This window comes from Heterodontus francisci, chromosome 9, assembly GCF_036365525.1.
Source record: "Heterodontus francisci isolate sHetFra1 chromosome 9, sHetFra1.hap1, whole genome shotgun sequence".
Lineage (NCBI taxonomy): Eukaryota > Metazoa > Chordata > Chondrichthyes > Heterodontiformes > Heterodontidae > Heterodontus > Heterodontus francisci.
Genome location: NC_090379.1, coordinates 75834021 through 75850805, shown reverse-complemented (window position 1 = coordinate 75850805; position 16785 = coordinate 75834021).

Sequence of the window (16785 nt, the reverse complement as noted above, 5' to 3'; positions counted from 1 at the left end):
TGCCCACCAGAGGTTTAGTTCTTTTTTAAAGTGGATGTACTGGCCAATTCAGTAGGTGTTTGATTACTTACTTGCTATGATCATAACAAGAACTAATCAGACAGGTTTTCTTGAGTTTAACAAAGAAGGTTAACTTTATTGTAAGTACAAAGAACAGTACAGCACAGGAACAGGCCATTTGGCCCTCCAAGCCTGCGCCAATCTTGATGCCTGCCTAAACTAACACCTTCTGCACTTCCGGGGCCCATATCCCTCTGTTCCCTTCCTATTTATATATTTGTCAAGATGTGTCTTAAACGTCACTATTGTATCTGCTTCCACCGCCTCCCCTGGCAGCAAGTTCCAGGCACTCCCCACCCTCTGTGTATATAAAAAAAAAAAACTTGCCTCGCACATCCCCTCTAAACTTTGCCCCTCGCACCTTAAACCTATGTCCCCTAGTTACTGACTCTTCCACCCTGGGAAAAAGCTTCTGACTATCCACTCTGTCCATGCCGCTCATAACTTTGTAAACCTCTATCATGTCGCCCCTCCACCTCCGTCGTTCCAGTGAAAACAATCAGAGTTTTTCCAACCTCTCCTCATAGCTAATGTCCTCCAGACCAGGCAACATCCTGGTAAACCTCCTCTGTACCCTCTCCAAAGCCTCCACGTCCTTCTGGTAGTGTGGTGACCAGAATTGCACGCAATATTCTAAGTGTGGCCTAACTAAGGTTCTGTACAGCTGCAACATTACTTGCCAATTTTTATACTCTATGCCCCGACCAATGAAGGCAAGTATGCCGTATGCCTTCTTGACTACCTTATCCACTTGCGTTGCCACTTTCATTGACCTGTGGACCTGTACGCCAGATCTCTCTGCCTGTCTAAACCGAACTAATGAAAATAACGCACCAATTCTCACACACACACAAACACGAGAGGTTTACACACACTCACATAGGTTAGAGTGGGAAAAGGTAGATTGGTTGAGTTAGAGTCCATGGAAAAAAGGGGTGTACAGTTTTTGGCATTTGGTGATTCAGCTGGATTCTAGCTGAATTCAGTGATCCTGAGGCTTTTAGTTTGAAGAGGCAGATGACTGGTTTGGTGGGTCTCCTGCAGACTGCAATATGGATGATTTCCTCCACCAGGGTTTCTGAGTATAGCTGGAGTGTGCAAAGGTGGTCAGTCAACAGACTAGTTTTTAAGCTTTCAAGCTGGAATGGAGAGAGTGCGAGAGGGACGCCAATTGGGTCTCTACCTGTCCGAATCCCTGTAGAGAAAAAGAAGCTTAAAACCACCAATGGGGAGGGGCTTGTCACATGACAGTCACTCAATGATTCAAATGTAGTAGTTAGCCGTATTTCTTCTGGCAAAAGAAAAAGAACAAACTTCCTGGGTCTTGGTTCTTGCTGGGGAATGAGCAGACATTTCATCTCCCTCCTCACAGGCCTTGCAGTGTAGGATACAGTGTTGCCCTCTTAAGCTGCTAGCAAAGTCATCTTTTTTTAAAATCTGTTCTTTCTAAATTTCTTTTTAAAATAAAAAATAAGTTCAGATCTCCAGTCAATGGATTAAAGAAAATTATCATTCAACGCAGCAAGTTGGCATGACAATGGTATAATCCAGGATGTAAAATATAGCATGCTCTTGTGATCAGGACTGGATACTTGTATCTTGCGCATATGTATTTGTTCAATCCTAGGTGGTGGTCCAAGTTAATACTAAATGAGGTGAAGTTTGATTTGAATGATATACTGCTTGCTTTCACAGACAACATACAATGCATCAGGTATGATCAAAGTTACTTTATTCAATAGGTACAAGTTGTATTCATGCAGGACAAAATGGGAACGTGCAGTCCTATCCCACTTTGAAATGGGTCATCTTAATTTCACTTCAACAGAATAACTTCTGCTCAGCACAGAACTCTCTCCTCTCCCTTTTTTCAAACCCTTTGGCAGGACTTTATCACCTTTGTAGCATCTCATCTCCCAAAAACCAGACTGACTGAAAGATCAGATCTGTTCTTAAAAGCCTCTTGCTGTGTTAGTGTCTGTCCCTTTCGCATACTGACCAAGATAATAAGGTTTTCCAACACAGATATCAGTTTTCTTTCTGAATACCCAGATTATATATCTGTTAAGCCACTTACCTTCAAGATGATGCAGTCTCTGCCCCAGTCAAGAACCAGTTCAGCCGTTATATATTAAATCTCGTGAATATGCACTCCTATTAAAAACCCAGCATTAAAAGTCACAATTGTCCCAACTCCTCTCTCTCGGAAAAGGTTGTCAAAATTTAGAAACCTGACCCACTTGGCTTTTATTTGCTTTTTAAAATCTTTATGAAAACCACAATTGCAGACATGTGATGTCAGCATGCACTGTGGCGAGGAGAGGATTGGAAACTATTTGAGGCTTAATTTTTCCACGACCCATGCTCACCATGTTCAAGTTGTGTACCAATGCTGGGCTTTTGAACATACTCTTGAAATGTACCTTTTTAAGTAAGGTTAAATTATCCCTTAAGGCTACTTTTGAGCATGTCTGTGTCAAATTAAAACAATTACATTTCCAACTTATTTTGAAAATCTATATATATGGATCCATTGTTGGTTTAACAAAAGGCAACATAAAAATCATACAGGAAATATTTTCAGCTGTTGCATGACAGATAACAAAAATGTGGTTTGTAATCTGAAAAGCATATTCATTATTCCAAGTAGTAGTTTAAGCCATTGTACCAAATTTGGGATCGCTGTCATTTTTTAATCTTCAACTCCTGCTGCTAGCAGAACCTTAATGTTTCATCTAATTCAGTGAATTTTTATGGAACAGTCCACATGCTAATGCAGCAGGAACCATTTCCGGTCCTATCTCTCTATGGTATTGACCAAAGAATGTGCTGTTTTATTCGATAGAAATTATGTTGCCAAATTATATTTTTAAAAACAAAGTTTACCAAAGTTTAGCTAATCTTTAAGCAAAACAGTAAGCTGGCAGGTCTGAAATAACCCCCAGCCCAAATTGGTTCTATATTTAGATAAGTGAATTTTACAGCACTGAAACAGGCCCTTCAGCCCACCGAGTCTGTGCTGACCATCAACCACCCATTTATACTAATTCTACACTAATCCCATATTCATACCACATCTCCACCTGTCCCTACATTCCCCTACCACCTACCTATACTAGGGGCAATTTATAATGGCCAATTTACCGATCAACTTGCAAGTCTTTGGCTGTGGGAGAAAACCGGAGCACCCGGCGAAAACCCACGCAGACACACAGTTCTTTGGGAAATTATGAAGATATTCATACAATATATATATATATATATATATATATATATATATATATATATATATAGTCTACTTCTTGCTTTATACTGCTTAGGAAATGGTCAGAAGAACCTTGATAAGTGAGCTTTGCTGATTTAGCCTGGATAATCAGATTTGGGTTTGAGAGCGAAGCAAAGACAGACAGACAGTTGAGTTGGTCATTGTCACTGTTAGTTGCACCTTACAGATCTTGACTGAATTCTGATGCTCAGCTAAGCATTCTTAATGGCACCATTTCAAATCAATGAATACACTTTTCAATCTATTTTGTGTTGTGCCATTTTCTATTAGCACTGGTACCCAAGCAGGAAATCTTTGAAAGGTATAGAAGCCCTATTTGATGCTCAATTGGAGTGTGATCCATGCGGGCTCTCCACGGAGCATATGAAAGCACAGAATGCCTATTTACTTGAGAGCAGTGTTAACTTCGAGGCAGCCTTTGATGTATATTAAAATAAGGCTGGATTGCATGCCTATTGATAAAGAGTATTCCAGTTTGACAGATTGGAGATGACCAAGGGGCATGCATTTAAACTGTGCAGAGGTAGGAATAGATCAAACATTGGCAGATTTTCTTTTCCTCCCCAGAGAGTCGTGACCCTCTGGAATGCATTGCTGGCTCTACTTTACTCTCTCAACCTGCCTTCGAGAGGGAACTGGACTGATTCTTGAGTGGGCAAGAAAATTCACCATTTAGAAGCTAAGTGGATTAACAAAAAACAGACATGTGGTCCATATGATCTGGACTGATTTTGCTTGCCTAAAGGGGTTGGAGAGGAATTTTCCTAACCTATATAGCTAGACTATAATCTTGTTTGCCCAAAATTAATCCAAACCAGATATTTATTTATGGGTCCTTTTGTACCTGGATTAAGTTATGTTGGCTAATCTGGTCTCAGAAAACACATTTCTCAACAAAGCTGTGAAGTGCCCTTGCTATCATCAAATCACTCTTTTTGTGGCAGGGGTGGAGACCTGATCGGGAGAGTTCTGTCAAAAAATAGACACTGCTTTGGGAAGCAACACCCTCAAGGGTGAGGAAAGTGAGGTTGGAAATGGGGCAGTAGTTTTCAAGGATGGTGGAGGTGGGGGTTGGGTTTATTGAGAGGGTGCATGACAGCAATTTTGAAAGGAAAGGAACAGTACCTGAGAGGTGATTGTTTACAATATGCTAGCATGGGGTCCAAAAAGAGAAATTGGGTATTTGAGTGGGCATAGGGTCAATGGAGCAAGAGGTGAGTCTCAGATACAGTAGGCTCAAAGGCTACAGGGGAGATGGGAATTAGAGATGTGGAGCCTAAGGAGAGGTTTGGCTTGGTGGGCAAGTGGGTGGAAACAGCAGAGGCAGCTCAATGGATGGTCTCAGCCTTAATGAAAAGTTCTTGAACTTGTCACAGTTGTTGGATGGGGCAGAGAAGGGTTTAAAGAGAAAGTTGCTAGCCAGGGGATTATGTTTTATCTAGTCTGATCCTGGATTAATGGGTGATTTTGACAGAGGAGAGTGGAACCAATCGTGCTGAATGCAGTGTAGCAGTTCTGGTGATAGATGCATATGTACTCAAGTGTACACCTCTCGGATTTGAAGGAGTGAAGGTGGTGGCCTTACAAGGATGGGGTGAGAAGAGGTTTTGCAGGGGAAAATGGCTGCAATGGTGGTGGTGAGTGTGGTTGATCAAATGGGCAGCATTTGGACGTAACTTGGATGAGATCTTTCCAGGGAAGAATGCAGGAAGAAGTGATGTTGAAAGGGTAGAGAGACTGCATTGTATCCATACCCATCACATGTCCAGGTAGTCTCAGATAACCTGTCCACTATGCCTAAAGTCTTGATCGTTTTTCAAATCCTTTGTCACATGTACACTGAGACTTTGTTTCTCTAAAAGCCCTGCAAATAGTTATCATTTTGGTTGCTCTCCTCTACATCTTTTCCACTGCCTCCAATATACTGCACAATGTAAGGGGACCTAAGCTGGAAACAAAACTCTAAGTGTGATCAAACCAAAGCCTTGTATACCCTCGGTAGAATGTTAATTTTATATAAATGATCCGAGATAGCTATATATCCCAAACCCATGTTTGCTTTTCCTGTGCACTTTTAATGAGTGGTTAATTATCACCAGGTCCTTTTCTTAAATTTTTACCTGTTAACAACTCGAAATGCATAATGCTGCACTTATCTGCACTAAAGGAGAACTGCCACACACTGGCCCATTCTCTTAAATTGTCCATGTAGATCTGAAATGTATTGATTTGGTCTTAAGTACTCAGCCCTGTACATATTTTTAGTGTTATCTGCAAACTTCATACTGTTACTTATGCCCTCATCTAAATCTTAATGAAAATGAAGAGCTGTGATGCCAACAGGGAGCCCTGTGGAACTCTGCTCATGACCAAGTCAAATTCAGATCCAATATCATTAATGACAATCCTCTGCCTGTAAAATTTCTACCAAATGCATATCTGATCAGTATTTCCATGGGTTGTATTTTTCCAAAGGCCTTCTGTGTGACATAAGATATATTTTTCAGCCTAGACAAATGGAATCTTGTGTAAAAGAACGCAGTATTTTTGATATATATAGATTTCACTATTTTCCTAAATAAAAACCAACTTTTAAATGAAATTAAATATTTTTGCTGTTAATAGCCTCTAGAATGCAGTTCCTTGTAATAATAATCCCTGTAGCGCATGCTTAAGGGAAATGAGCTGAAATGTAAAATGCAAATATAACTGGCCATAGGCTGTGTAAGATGTAAATAGGTTTGCTTGTAATTGCATAACAAACACAATAGTTAACATACTAGAGCTGTCATAGCTGCTTAGGATCTGATTCTTGAATAAGTTAGTCTGAAAGCTTTAATGAAGGTTTTAAGTCCTCTCTGTAATTCCTTGGTGTTACTTTTGTCTCTTCCCTACCCCCCAACCCCACTCCCCCACCTTCCTCTCACCTTGCGGATTTGTGTTTTTGTTGTTTCTTTTCACTTTCAGAAAGAAACCATGATACTTTCGGTCGTCCAAACATAAGAATATTCAAATTAAACATAACTTTTTCATTACCATATAACACCAAGGAATAGCCCCAGCTCCTCAATTGGAGTTGTTTAAGTAAATGGTATTTACAATGAGGCATCAAGCTCTTGATATTGTTAAGCAAATGCATACATGATAAGCTAACCTGTCCGTGATAAAGTTATAGTGTGATTGCTAACTATCAACCGGTAGAAAGAAGGAAGAGGTAAGAAAAGAATCAAAATAGCCATTCACCCTATCTTGTGACTCAGTTTGTTATATGATACAGCATTTAGAACTTAAAAGTGCAGAGCCTAGGATCACTGCTTTCCTTTGTAATCAAGGTAAAATTGGACTCATCTTGTGAACAGTGAAGATTCTGTACCACTAATTCATAGTAATGGATTGGGAAATACTTCCCAGGAAACATCCCTATTGTTACGGCCAAGTGAGAAGGGGTGGTCACAGTCACTCCTCTTGCCCTTCCTCTTATTTGGTTATGCTTACTACCTCTGAGTGTTTTATCTTTTTCCTTTACTGTGATCGTGAAAGAACCAATTGGACAGGTTTTCTTGAGTTTAAACAAGAAAGAGGTAAGTTTATTATACTTAACAGTCTAAACCTAATTTAAAAATAATTTTTAAAATCACGCTACACATTCACGCACAAATTCACACAAGAATCACATGCACTCAAATAGATTACAAAGTGGGAAGTAGGGTTTTTGGTTGGATTATAGTCCAGAATAAATAAAAGTTAAATACGCATTTTGAGGTTGGATGATTCGGTGATTGTCTGGCTGGAGTTGTACTCTTGAAGACCTTGGTTGGTCAAAGTGCACTTCATGGCTGGCCTGCTTTGCTCAGGGTTTTCTTGAAGGCAGAATTGTAGTTGGTTCTCTTCTCCTGGTCTCTGGCTGTAGCAGTCTGTAGGCTTGGAGGGTCTACAATCATAGACGGTTTTCAAACTTGATGGTTTCTGGTGAGAGAGAAAGAAAGGGAGGCCCACAGCTTTCTCTGCTGCTGCAGTCTCAGTTACTGCTTGTCTCTTGTGAGTGTAATAAAACTCCCAGTTTTTTCGGAGATGGACAGATGGCCACACGGTTCCCTCAATCCCCTTTGTTTTTAATGAGGTCCAAAGTCTAAAACCCAAAACCTCTCTTAGGTGAAATTACAATCACCAATGAAGCGGTACTGAACAAACTGTTGGAGCTGCTGGCTGACAAGTCCGCGGATCCTGATGGGCTTCATCCTAGGGTCTTAAAAGAGGTGGATAATGAGGTAGTAGATGCGCTAGTGTTAATTTTTCAAAATTAGCTAGATTCTGGAAAGGTTCCATCAGACTGGAAAGCAGCAAATATAACCCCTCTGTTCAGGAAGGTGTGGGAGGGGCTGGGAGGCAGAAAACGGTTAACCACAGGCCTTTTAGCCTGACGTCTGTCGTGAGGAAGGTGTTAAATCAATCATAACGAGGCTATAGCTGGGCACTTAGAAAATCTCAAGGTAATCTGGAATAGTCAGCATGGTTTTGTGAAAGGGAAATTATGTTTAACCAATTTATTGTAGTTCTTTGAAGGAGTAACATGCGCTGTGGATAAAGGGGAGGCTGTTGACGTACTGTACTTGGATTTCCAGAAGGCATTTGACAAGGTGCCACATAAAAGGTTATTGTGCAAAGTAGGAGCTCATGGTGTAGGCAGTAACATATTAGCATGGATAGCAGATTGGCTGGCTAGCAGAAAACAGAGAGTGTGCATAACTGGGTCCTTTTCCGATTGGCAGGATGTGACGAGTGGAGTCCCGCAGGGGTCTGTGCTGGGGCCTCAAATTTTTACAATCTATATCAATGACTTGTATGAGGGAAGCAATGGCATGGTAGCTAAATTTGCAGATGACACAAAGATAGGTAGGAAAGTATGTTTTGAAGAGGACATAAGGAGGTTGCAGACCGATATAGATAGATTGAGTGAGTGGGCAAAAATCTGGCAGATGGAGTATAATGTGGGAAAATGTGAAGTTGTTCACTTTGGCATGAAGAATAAAAAAGCAGAGTATTACTTAAATGGAGAACGACTGCAGAATTCCGAGGTGCAGAGGGATCTAGGTGTTCTCGTGCATGAGTCACGAAAAGTTAGTATGTAGGTACAGCAAGTAATAAAGAAGGCTAATGGAATGCTAACCTTTATTACGAGAAGAATTGAAAATAAAAGTGAGGATATTATACTTCAGTGATATAGAGCATTGGTGAGACTACATTTCGAATACTGTGTGCAGTTTTGGTCTCCTTATTTAAGGAAGGATGTAAATGTGTTGGAGGCGGTTCAGAGGAGGTTTACTAGATTGATACCTGGAATGAGCGAGTTGTTTTGTGAGGAAAGGTTGGACAGACTGGGCTTGTTTTCACTGGAGTTTAGAAGAGTGAGGGGAGACTTGATTGAAGTATATAAGATCCTGAATGGTCTTGACTAGGTGGATGTAGAAAGGATGTTTCCTCTTGTGGGTGAGTCCAGAACTCGGCACCACTGTTTTTAAATTAGGGGTCTCCCTTTTAGGACAGAGATGAGGAGAAATTTTTTTCTCAGGATTGTTCAACTTTGGAACTCTCTGCCTCAGAAGGTGGTGGAGGCGGGGTCATTGAATATTCTTAAGACGGAAGTAGATAGATTCTTGTTAGACAAGGGAATCAAAGGTTATCAGGGGTAGATGGGAGTGTGGAATTTGAGACACAAACAGATCAACCTTGATCTTATGAATGTCCGAGCAGGCTAGAGGGGCCGAATGGCCTACTTCTGCTCATAATTGGTATGAGAGTCATGGATGATTTTGGATGAGGAAAGAGATGCCCAGGAAAGTATAATACTGTAATGACACCAGATCTGGTGACAGTGAATTGTTTGCCAGGTGTGCTCAAGTTTATACCCTTGGACTCGAGAGGGTGAAGATGGGAGCCTTCCTGTTTCCTGTTGTCTTCTCTCTTCCTTTGTTACAATTGGGTTATCCAATTCAGTTTGATCTTGTATAATCTTACATCACCTTTCCTATGATGTGCTTTAAACAAACTAATTTTTTTACTTTTTTCCTGCTGTTTTTCTTCTTTCCTCCTCTAAACTGTTCACTCTTTGGGGTACATTTCCACAGTTGCCTCATGCCCTCCAGTCTTCAATCAAGTGGCCAATATTCATGGCTGATTCTAAAGGCCAGCAAAGGCAGCTTACTTACCAAGGGGACATTGCTTAGCAGAGGTCATTCAATAACAATTGGAAACAGAAGCCTTAGCTGATTTTCTTCTCCCAACCTGGACCGTCCTGACATATGTGGCTTGGCTACTGATTAGTTCAGTCAGTTAAATTAATCACAGAAGCCCTGAAAATCCATTTTTTTTTCACCTATTACTCTGGCAGAAAAGCTGGGTGTGACCTGCTTCCAGATGTTGCTTATCTTGTTCCTTCGTTAAGATGTACGTATGATCAGCCAAGGAGATTTACATCTGATTTTTCTTCCTCTGGGAAAATGCCAGACCCCTGCTCTACACTTCATTGTGTGGGAATTGCAGCCTATTCCCATTACTTTCTGGATCTAGGTGCTTGTTTACAGACTAAATTTTTCTCATCAATATCGTTTACATTTGTACAAGTCTTGCACCAGATGGGTAAAGAATCTGTCTGGCAATTCCTGTATTACAGAATAAACCTTGTTGAATGTTCTTTTCCATTTAATTTTATCTGCAGCCATCCCTCCAGTTATGATATTTTTAAAATAGATTTTTTTTCCTTCCCCTATACCATCATTCCAACCTTCAGCAATATCATGACTCCCTGTTTCCTGCTCACAGCTGATCCCAACAACCAATTTCCCACTCACCCTCACTAAGCTCGCTGTGACCCCATGCTTTCCTTATTCTCCTTTTCTCATGTGTTACAGCTCCCCAGTGTCAAACACGGGTAGAAGAATCCAGCATAACCCCTGCCTCTTTCAAAATAGCAAGCCTCCCACTTAATGTTGTGCACCAACCTGATTACTGTTGAGAGATTGACAGTCAACTAATAAAAAGAACATACGAGCCCAACCACGCAAGTAAATATAGTGTTTCCTGGATATATATTACACATGAATTTATTGTAGCTCACATTTCCTTTATTCCAAAGTGCCTGATTATATAAAAATGTCATCTCATTAATTTTCAAATAACTAAATTAATTTAAATCTCTAACATTTCTCTCTACCATTCATTTTTATTTAAATCTACCATTCACTTCATTTCTGTTATATGTGAAATATTCCATTAGAATAATCCATTCTGTTATGCTGCATGATCATCCTGTACTTTCCTAACAAGCTATCCAACTTGCCATTGGTAATACCACAGGATATGGACTACTTTTTATAAAATATTCATGCTAGACATCATTTACATGGCTATATAAAATTCCATGCCTATACCTCTTAAATTTTCGAGCCAGCCATGTATTTAAAACAAACGTCAGAGGGTCCGGAATATATACTTAACAGCAGAAAATGAAATAAAAACAGAAAATGCTGGAAGTACTCAGCATGTCTGGCAACATCAATGGAGAGAGAATCAGAGTTAACATTTTAGGTTGATGACCCTTCAGAGCTGGGAAAAGTTAGAAATGTAATAGGCTTTAAGTAGGTCAAATGGGGAAGGGTGGAAAAAGAACAAATGGGAAGGTCTGAGATAGGGCAGAAGACGGGAGATATTAAATGACAAAATGATCAGAGTTATCATTTCGGTTTGCTTTCTACCTCCCTTCTCATGTTTGAGCAGATATCTATCAAAACTCTCTTTCACAGCCACATCTCCTTCCTCCGCAGCTGCCTCCAGCTCCAACTTATTCCACATGGATTCCAACTAAAATTCCATCCTTCATGTTTCGGATCGACCCACGTTTACAGGTATCTCTGATACGTTCAATGTTCCTCAAAATCAGATTCACACTTAGTGCCATGTGTCACTACACACACTCATTCGATTTCTCTCTTCAGCAGCATCAACTCTCCCTATCTCAAAGCTGTCCTGCTCCACAGTTTCATTACACCATTCATCTAACCTGACACTTCAACAACTGAAAGGAAGATAAGAAGTTTTTTGTTGATGATCAAAAGCTCTAATAACTCATGGGTATCAATGCCCCTCCAGATCTTTCTTTCCCTTGACTTCCCTCTGACCCCATCCCTTCTTCTAATCTCACCATTTGCCATGTATTCACAATACCCTCCGATCTTCCCCTCTGACCCTGAACGATCTTCTTAGTAAAGGACTCAGCTTTGTCCCTGTATGCCCCCACCTCAATGAATTTTGAGCTCAGCACAGCTTTGAGCTCTTCCTTCGCCTCCGTGCTCATTTCTTTGGCCAGGAGTCCTCCCCCACACAGTGGACCCTTTTACCCGTCTCCAGTATTCTCCCTCCCACCTGAAGTCCTCCCTCTGACCTTTTGTTTTTATTCATTTGGGGGATGTGGGCGTTGCTGCCCATCCCTAATTGCCCTTGAGAAGGTGGTGGTGAGCAGCCTTCTTGAACCGCTGCAGACCTTGGGTGGGGATAGGTATACCCACAGAGCTGTTAGGAAGGGAGTTCCATGATTTTGACCCAGCGACAGTGAAAGAATGGCGATATAGTTCCAAGTCAGGATGGTGTGTGGCTTGAAGGGGAACTTGCAGGTGGTGGTGTTCCCATGCATCTGCTGCCCTTGTCCTTCTAGGTGGTAGAGGATGTGTGTTTGGAGGGTGCTGTTGAAGGAGCCTTGGTGAGTTGTTGCAGTGCATCTTGTAGATGGTACACATTGCTGCCACTGTGCGGTGGTGGTGGAGGGAGTGAATGTTGAATGTGGTGGATGGGTTGCCAATCAAGTGGGCTGCTTTGTGCTGGATGGTGTCAAGCTTCTTGAGTGTTGTTGTAGCTGCACCCATCCAGACAAGTGAAGAGTATTCCATCACACTCCTGTCTTGTGCTTTGTAGATGGTGGACAGGCTTTAGGGAGTCAGGAGGTGAGTTACTCACCGCAGGACTCCTAGCATCTGACCTGCTCTTGTAGCCACAGCATTTATGTGGCTGGTCCTGTTCAGTTTCTAGTCAATGGTAACCCCCTCCAGGAAGTTGATAGTGGGGGATTCAGTGATTGAATCCCATTCATTGAACGTCTAGGGGATTCTCTCTTCTTTGAGATGGTCATTGCCTGGCACTTGTGTGGCACGAATGTTACTTGCCACTTATCAGTCCAAGCCTGGCTGCTTTCCAGGTCTTGCTGCATATGCATATGGGCTGCTTCAGTATCTGAGGAGTCGCGAATGGTGCTGAATGTTGTGTAATTATCAGTGAACATCTGCACTTCTGACCTTATGATGGAGGGAAGGTCATTGATGAAGCAGCTGAAGATGGTTGGGCCTAGGACACTACCGAGAGGAACTCCTGCAGTGATGTCCTGAGACTGAGATGATTGACCTCCAACAACCACAGCTATCTTCCTTTGTGCTAGGTATGACTCCAACCAATGGAGAGTTTTCCCCCTGATTCCCATTGACTCCAGTTTTGCTAGGGCTCCTTAATGCCATTCTTGGTCAAATGCTGCCTTGTTGTCAAGGGCAGTCACTCTCACCGCACCTCTTTAGTCCATGTTTGGACCAAGGCTGTAATGAGGTCAGGAGCTGAGTGGCTCTGGCGGAACTCAAACTGAGCGTCAGTGAGCAGGTTATTGCTGAGCAAGTGCTGCTTGATAGCACTGTTGATGACACCTTCCATCACTTTACTGATGATCGAGAGTAGACTGATAGGGTGGTAATTGGCCGGTTTGGATTTGTCCTGCTTTTTGAGTCCAGGGCATACCTAGGCAATTTTCCACATTGCTGGGTAGATCACAGAATCGTTACAATGCAGAAGGAGGCTATTCAGCCCATTATGTCCGCACTGGCTCTCCGAAAGAGCAATTCCCTCAGTTCCATTCCCCTGCCTTCTCCCCATAACTTTCTACGTTCTTCCTTTTCATATAAATGTCTAATTCCCTTTTGAATGCTTCAATTGAACCTGTCTCCACCACACTCTCAGGCAGTGCATTCCAGACCTTAACCACTCGCTGCATAAAAAAGTTTTTCCTCATGTCACTTTTGCTTCCCTTACCAAATACTTTAAATCTGTGCCCTCTCATTCTCGATCCTTTCACGAGTGGGAACAGTTTCTCTCTATCTACTCTGTCCAGACCCCTCATGATTTTGAATACTTCTATCAAATCACCTCTCAGCCTTCTCTTCTCCAAGGAAAACAGTCCTAATTTCTCCAATCTATCTTCACAACTGAAATTCCTCATCCCTGGAACCATTCTCGTGAATCTTTTCTGTACTCTCTCCAATGCCCTCACGTCTTTCCTCAAGTGCAGCGTCCAGAATTGGACGCAATACTCCAGCTGAGGCCGAACTAGTGTCTTATATAAGTTCAACATAACTTCTTTGCTCTTGTACTGTATGCCCCTATTAATAAAGCCCAGGATACTGTATGTTTTATTGACCACTCTCTCAACCTGTCCTGCCACCTTCAATGACTTATGCACATATGCACCCAGGTCCCAGCTCCGGCACCCCTTTAGAATTGTAGCCTTTTATTTTATATTGTGTCTCCATGTTTTTCTGACTAAAATGAATCACTTCACATTTCTCTGCATTGACTTCATCTGCCACCTGTCTGCCTATTCCATCAACTTGTCAATGTCCTTTTGAAGCTTCACACTATCTTCCTCACAGTTCACAATGCTTCCAAGTCTCCTATCATCTGCAAACTTTGAAATTGTGCCCTGTACAGCAAGGTCTAGGTCATTAATATATATCAGGAAAAGCAAGGTCCCAACACTGACCCCTGGGGAATTCTACTACAAGCCTTCTTCCAGCCCGAAAAATATCCATTAACCACTACTCTTTGTTTCCTGTCACTCAGCTGATTTCATATCCATGTTGCTACTGTCCCTTTTATTCCATGAGCTACAAGTTTGCTCACAAGTCTGTTGTACCAGAGAGTGGCATTGTATCAAATGCCTTTTGAAAGTCCATGTCCACCACATCAACAGCATTGCCCTCATCAACCCTCTCTGTTACCTCCTCAAAAAACTCAGCAAGTTAACTAAACATGATTTTCCCTTAAGGAATCCATGCTGGCTTTCCTTAATTAACTTGCATTTGTCCATGTGACGACTGATTTTGTTCCAAATTATTTTTTCTGGACGTTTTCCCATTGCCGAAGTTAAACTGACTGGCCTATAATTGCTGGGCTTAACTTTACACCCTTTTTGAACAAGGGTGTAACGTTTGCGTTAGATGCCAGTATTGTAGCTGTACTGGAAAAGCTTGGCTAGGGGCGCGGCTAGTTCTGGAGCATAAGTCTTCAGCACTATTGCCGGAATGTTGTCAGGATCCACAGCCTTTGCTGTATCCATTGCCTTCAGCCGTTTCTTGATATCATATGGAGTGAATTGGATTGGCTGAAGACTGGCATCTGTGATGATGGGCACCTCAGGAAGAGGCCGAGATGGATCATCCACTCGGCACTTCTGGCTGAAGATGGATGCAAATGCTTCAGCCTTGCCCTTTGCACTTAAGTGCTGGGCTCCCCCATCATTGAGGATGGGGATATTTGTGGAGCCTCCTCCTCCTGTCAGTTGTTTAATTGTCCACCACCATTCATGACTGGATATGGCAGGACTGCAGAGCTTAGATCTGATCTGTCGGTTGTGGGGTTGCTTCGCCTTGTCTATTACATGCTGCTTCTGCTGTTTGGCATGCATGTAGTCCTATATTGTAGCTTCACCAGGCTGACACTTCAGTTTTAGTTATGCCTGATGCTGCTCCTGGCATGCCCTCCTGCACTCTTCATTGAAACTGTGTTGATTCCCCAGCTTGATGGTAATGGTAGGGGATATGCCGAGCCATGAGGTTACAGATTGTGGTTGAATACAGTTCTGCTGCTGATGGCCCTCTTGGATGCCCAGGTTTGAGTTGCTAGATCTGTTCAAAATCTATCCCATTTAGCACAGTGGTAGTGCCACACAGCACGGTGGGTATCCTCAGTGGGAAGACGGGACTTCATCTCCACAAGGACGGTGCGGTGGTCACTCCTACCAATACTTTCATGGACAGATGCATCTATGACAGGTAGATTGGTGAGGACGAGGTCAAGTAGGTTTTTCCCTCTTGTTGGTTCCCTCACCACCTGCCACATAACCAGACTAGCAGCTATGTCCTTTAGTAGTCAGCCAGCTTGGTCAGTAGTGATGCTACCGAGTCAATCTTGGTGATGGACATTGAAGTCCCCCACCCAGAGTACATTTTGTGCTCTTGCTATCCTCAGTGCTTCTTCCAATTGCTGTTCAACATGGAGGAGTACTGATTCATCAGTCAAGGGTGGGCGGTAAGTGGTAATCAGCAGGAGGTTTTCTTGCCCATGTTTGACCTGAAGCCATGAGACTTCATGGGTTCCAGAGTCAATGTTGAGAACTCCCAGGGCAACACTTTCCCGCCTGTGTACCATTATACTGCTGGGTCTGTCCTGCCAGTGGGACAGGACATACTCAGGGATGGTGATGGTGGTGTCTGGGACATTGTCTGCAAGATATGATTCCATGAGTATGACTACGTTAGGCTGTTGCTTGACATGTCTGTGGGACAGCTCTTCCAATTTTGGCACAAGCCCCCAGATGTTAGTAAGGAGGACTTTGCAGGGTCGACAGGGTTGGGTTTGCCATTGTAGTTTCCAGTGCTTTGGTCGATGCCGGGTGGTTTGTCCGTTTTCAATCCTCTTAGACTTTGTAGCTATTTGATACAACTGAGTGGCTTGCTAGGCCATTTCAGAGGGCATTTAAGAGTCAACCACATTGCTGTGGGTCTGGAGTTACATGTAAGGATGGCAGATTTCCTTCCCTGAAGGACATTAGTGAACCAGATGACTTGATTTCATTGAAAGTTGCCAGTATGACGTCGACCAATCCAATTTCTCTGCCCCCTGACTCATGCTCACCTGTCCCCCTCTGAACTTGCTGCACTCTGTTCTTTCAAGCCCAACTCTAACATTGTTATCAAACCTGCTGACAAGGGTGGTGCTGTTGTGTGGCAAACTGGCCCCTACTGAGCAGAAGCCAAATGCCAACTCTTGGATACTTACTCCTACTTCCCCCTGGATCATGACGCCCCCCCCCCCCCCCCCCACAAGAACATCAAGCCATCGTTTCCAGGACTGTCACTGACATCAACTCCTCGGGAGATCTTCCCTCCAAGGCTTCCAACCTCATAGTCCCCCAACCCTGAGCACCCTGCTTCTACCTCCTTTCCAAGATCCACAAACAGTACTGCCCAGGTAGGCCATGTTTCAGCCTGTTCTTGCCCCACAGAATTGATTTCTTTCTATCTTGGTTCTATTTTTTTCTCCCCTTGTCCAGTCTCTCCCCATCTGTATCTGTG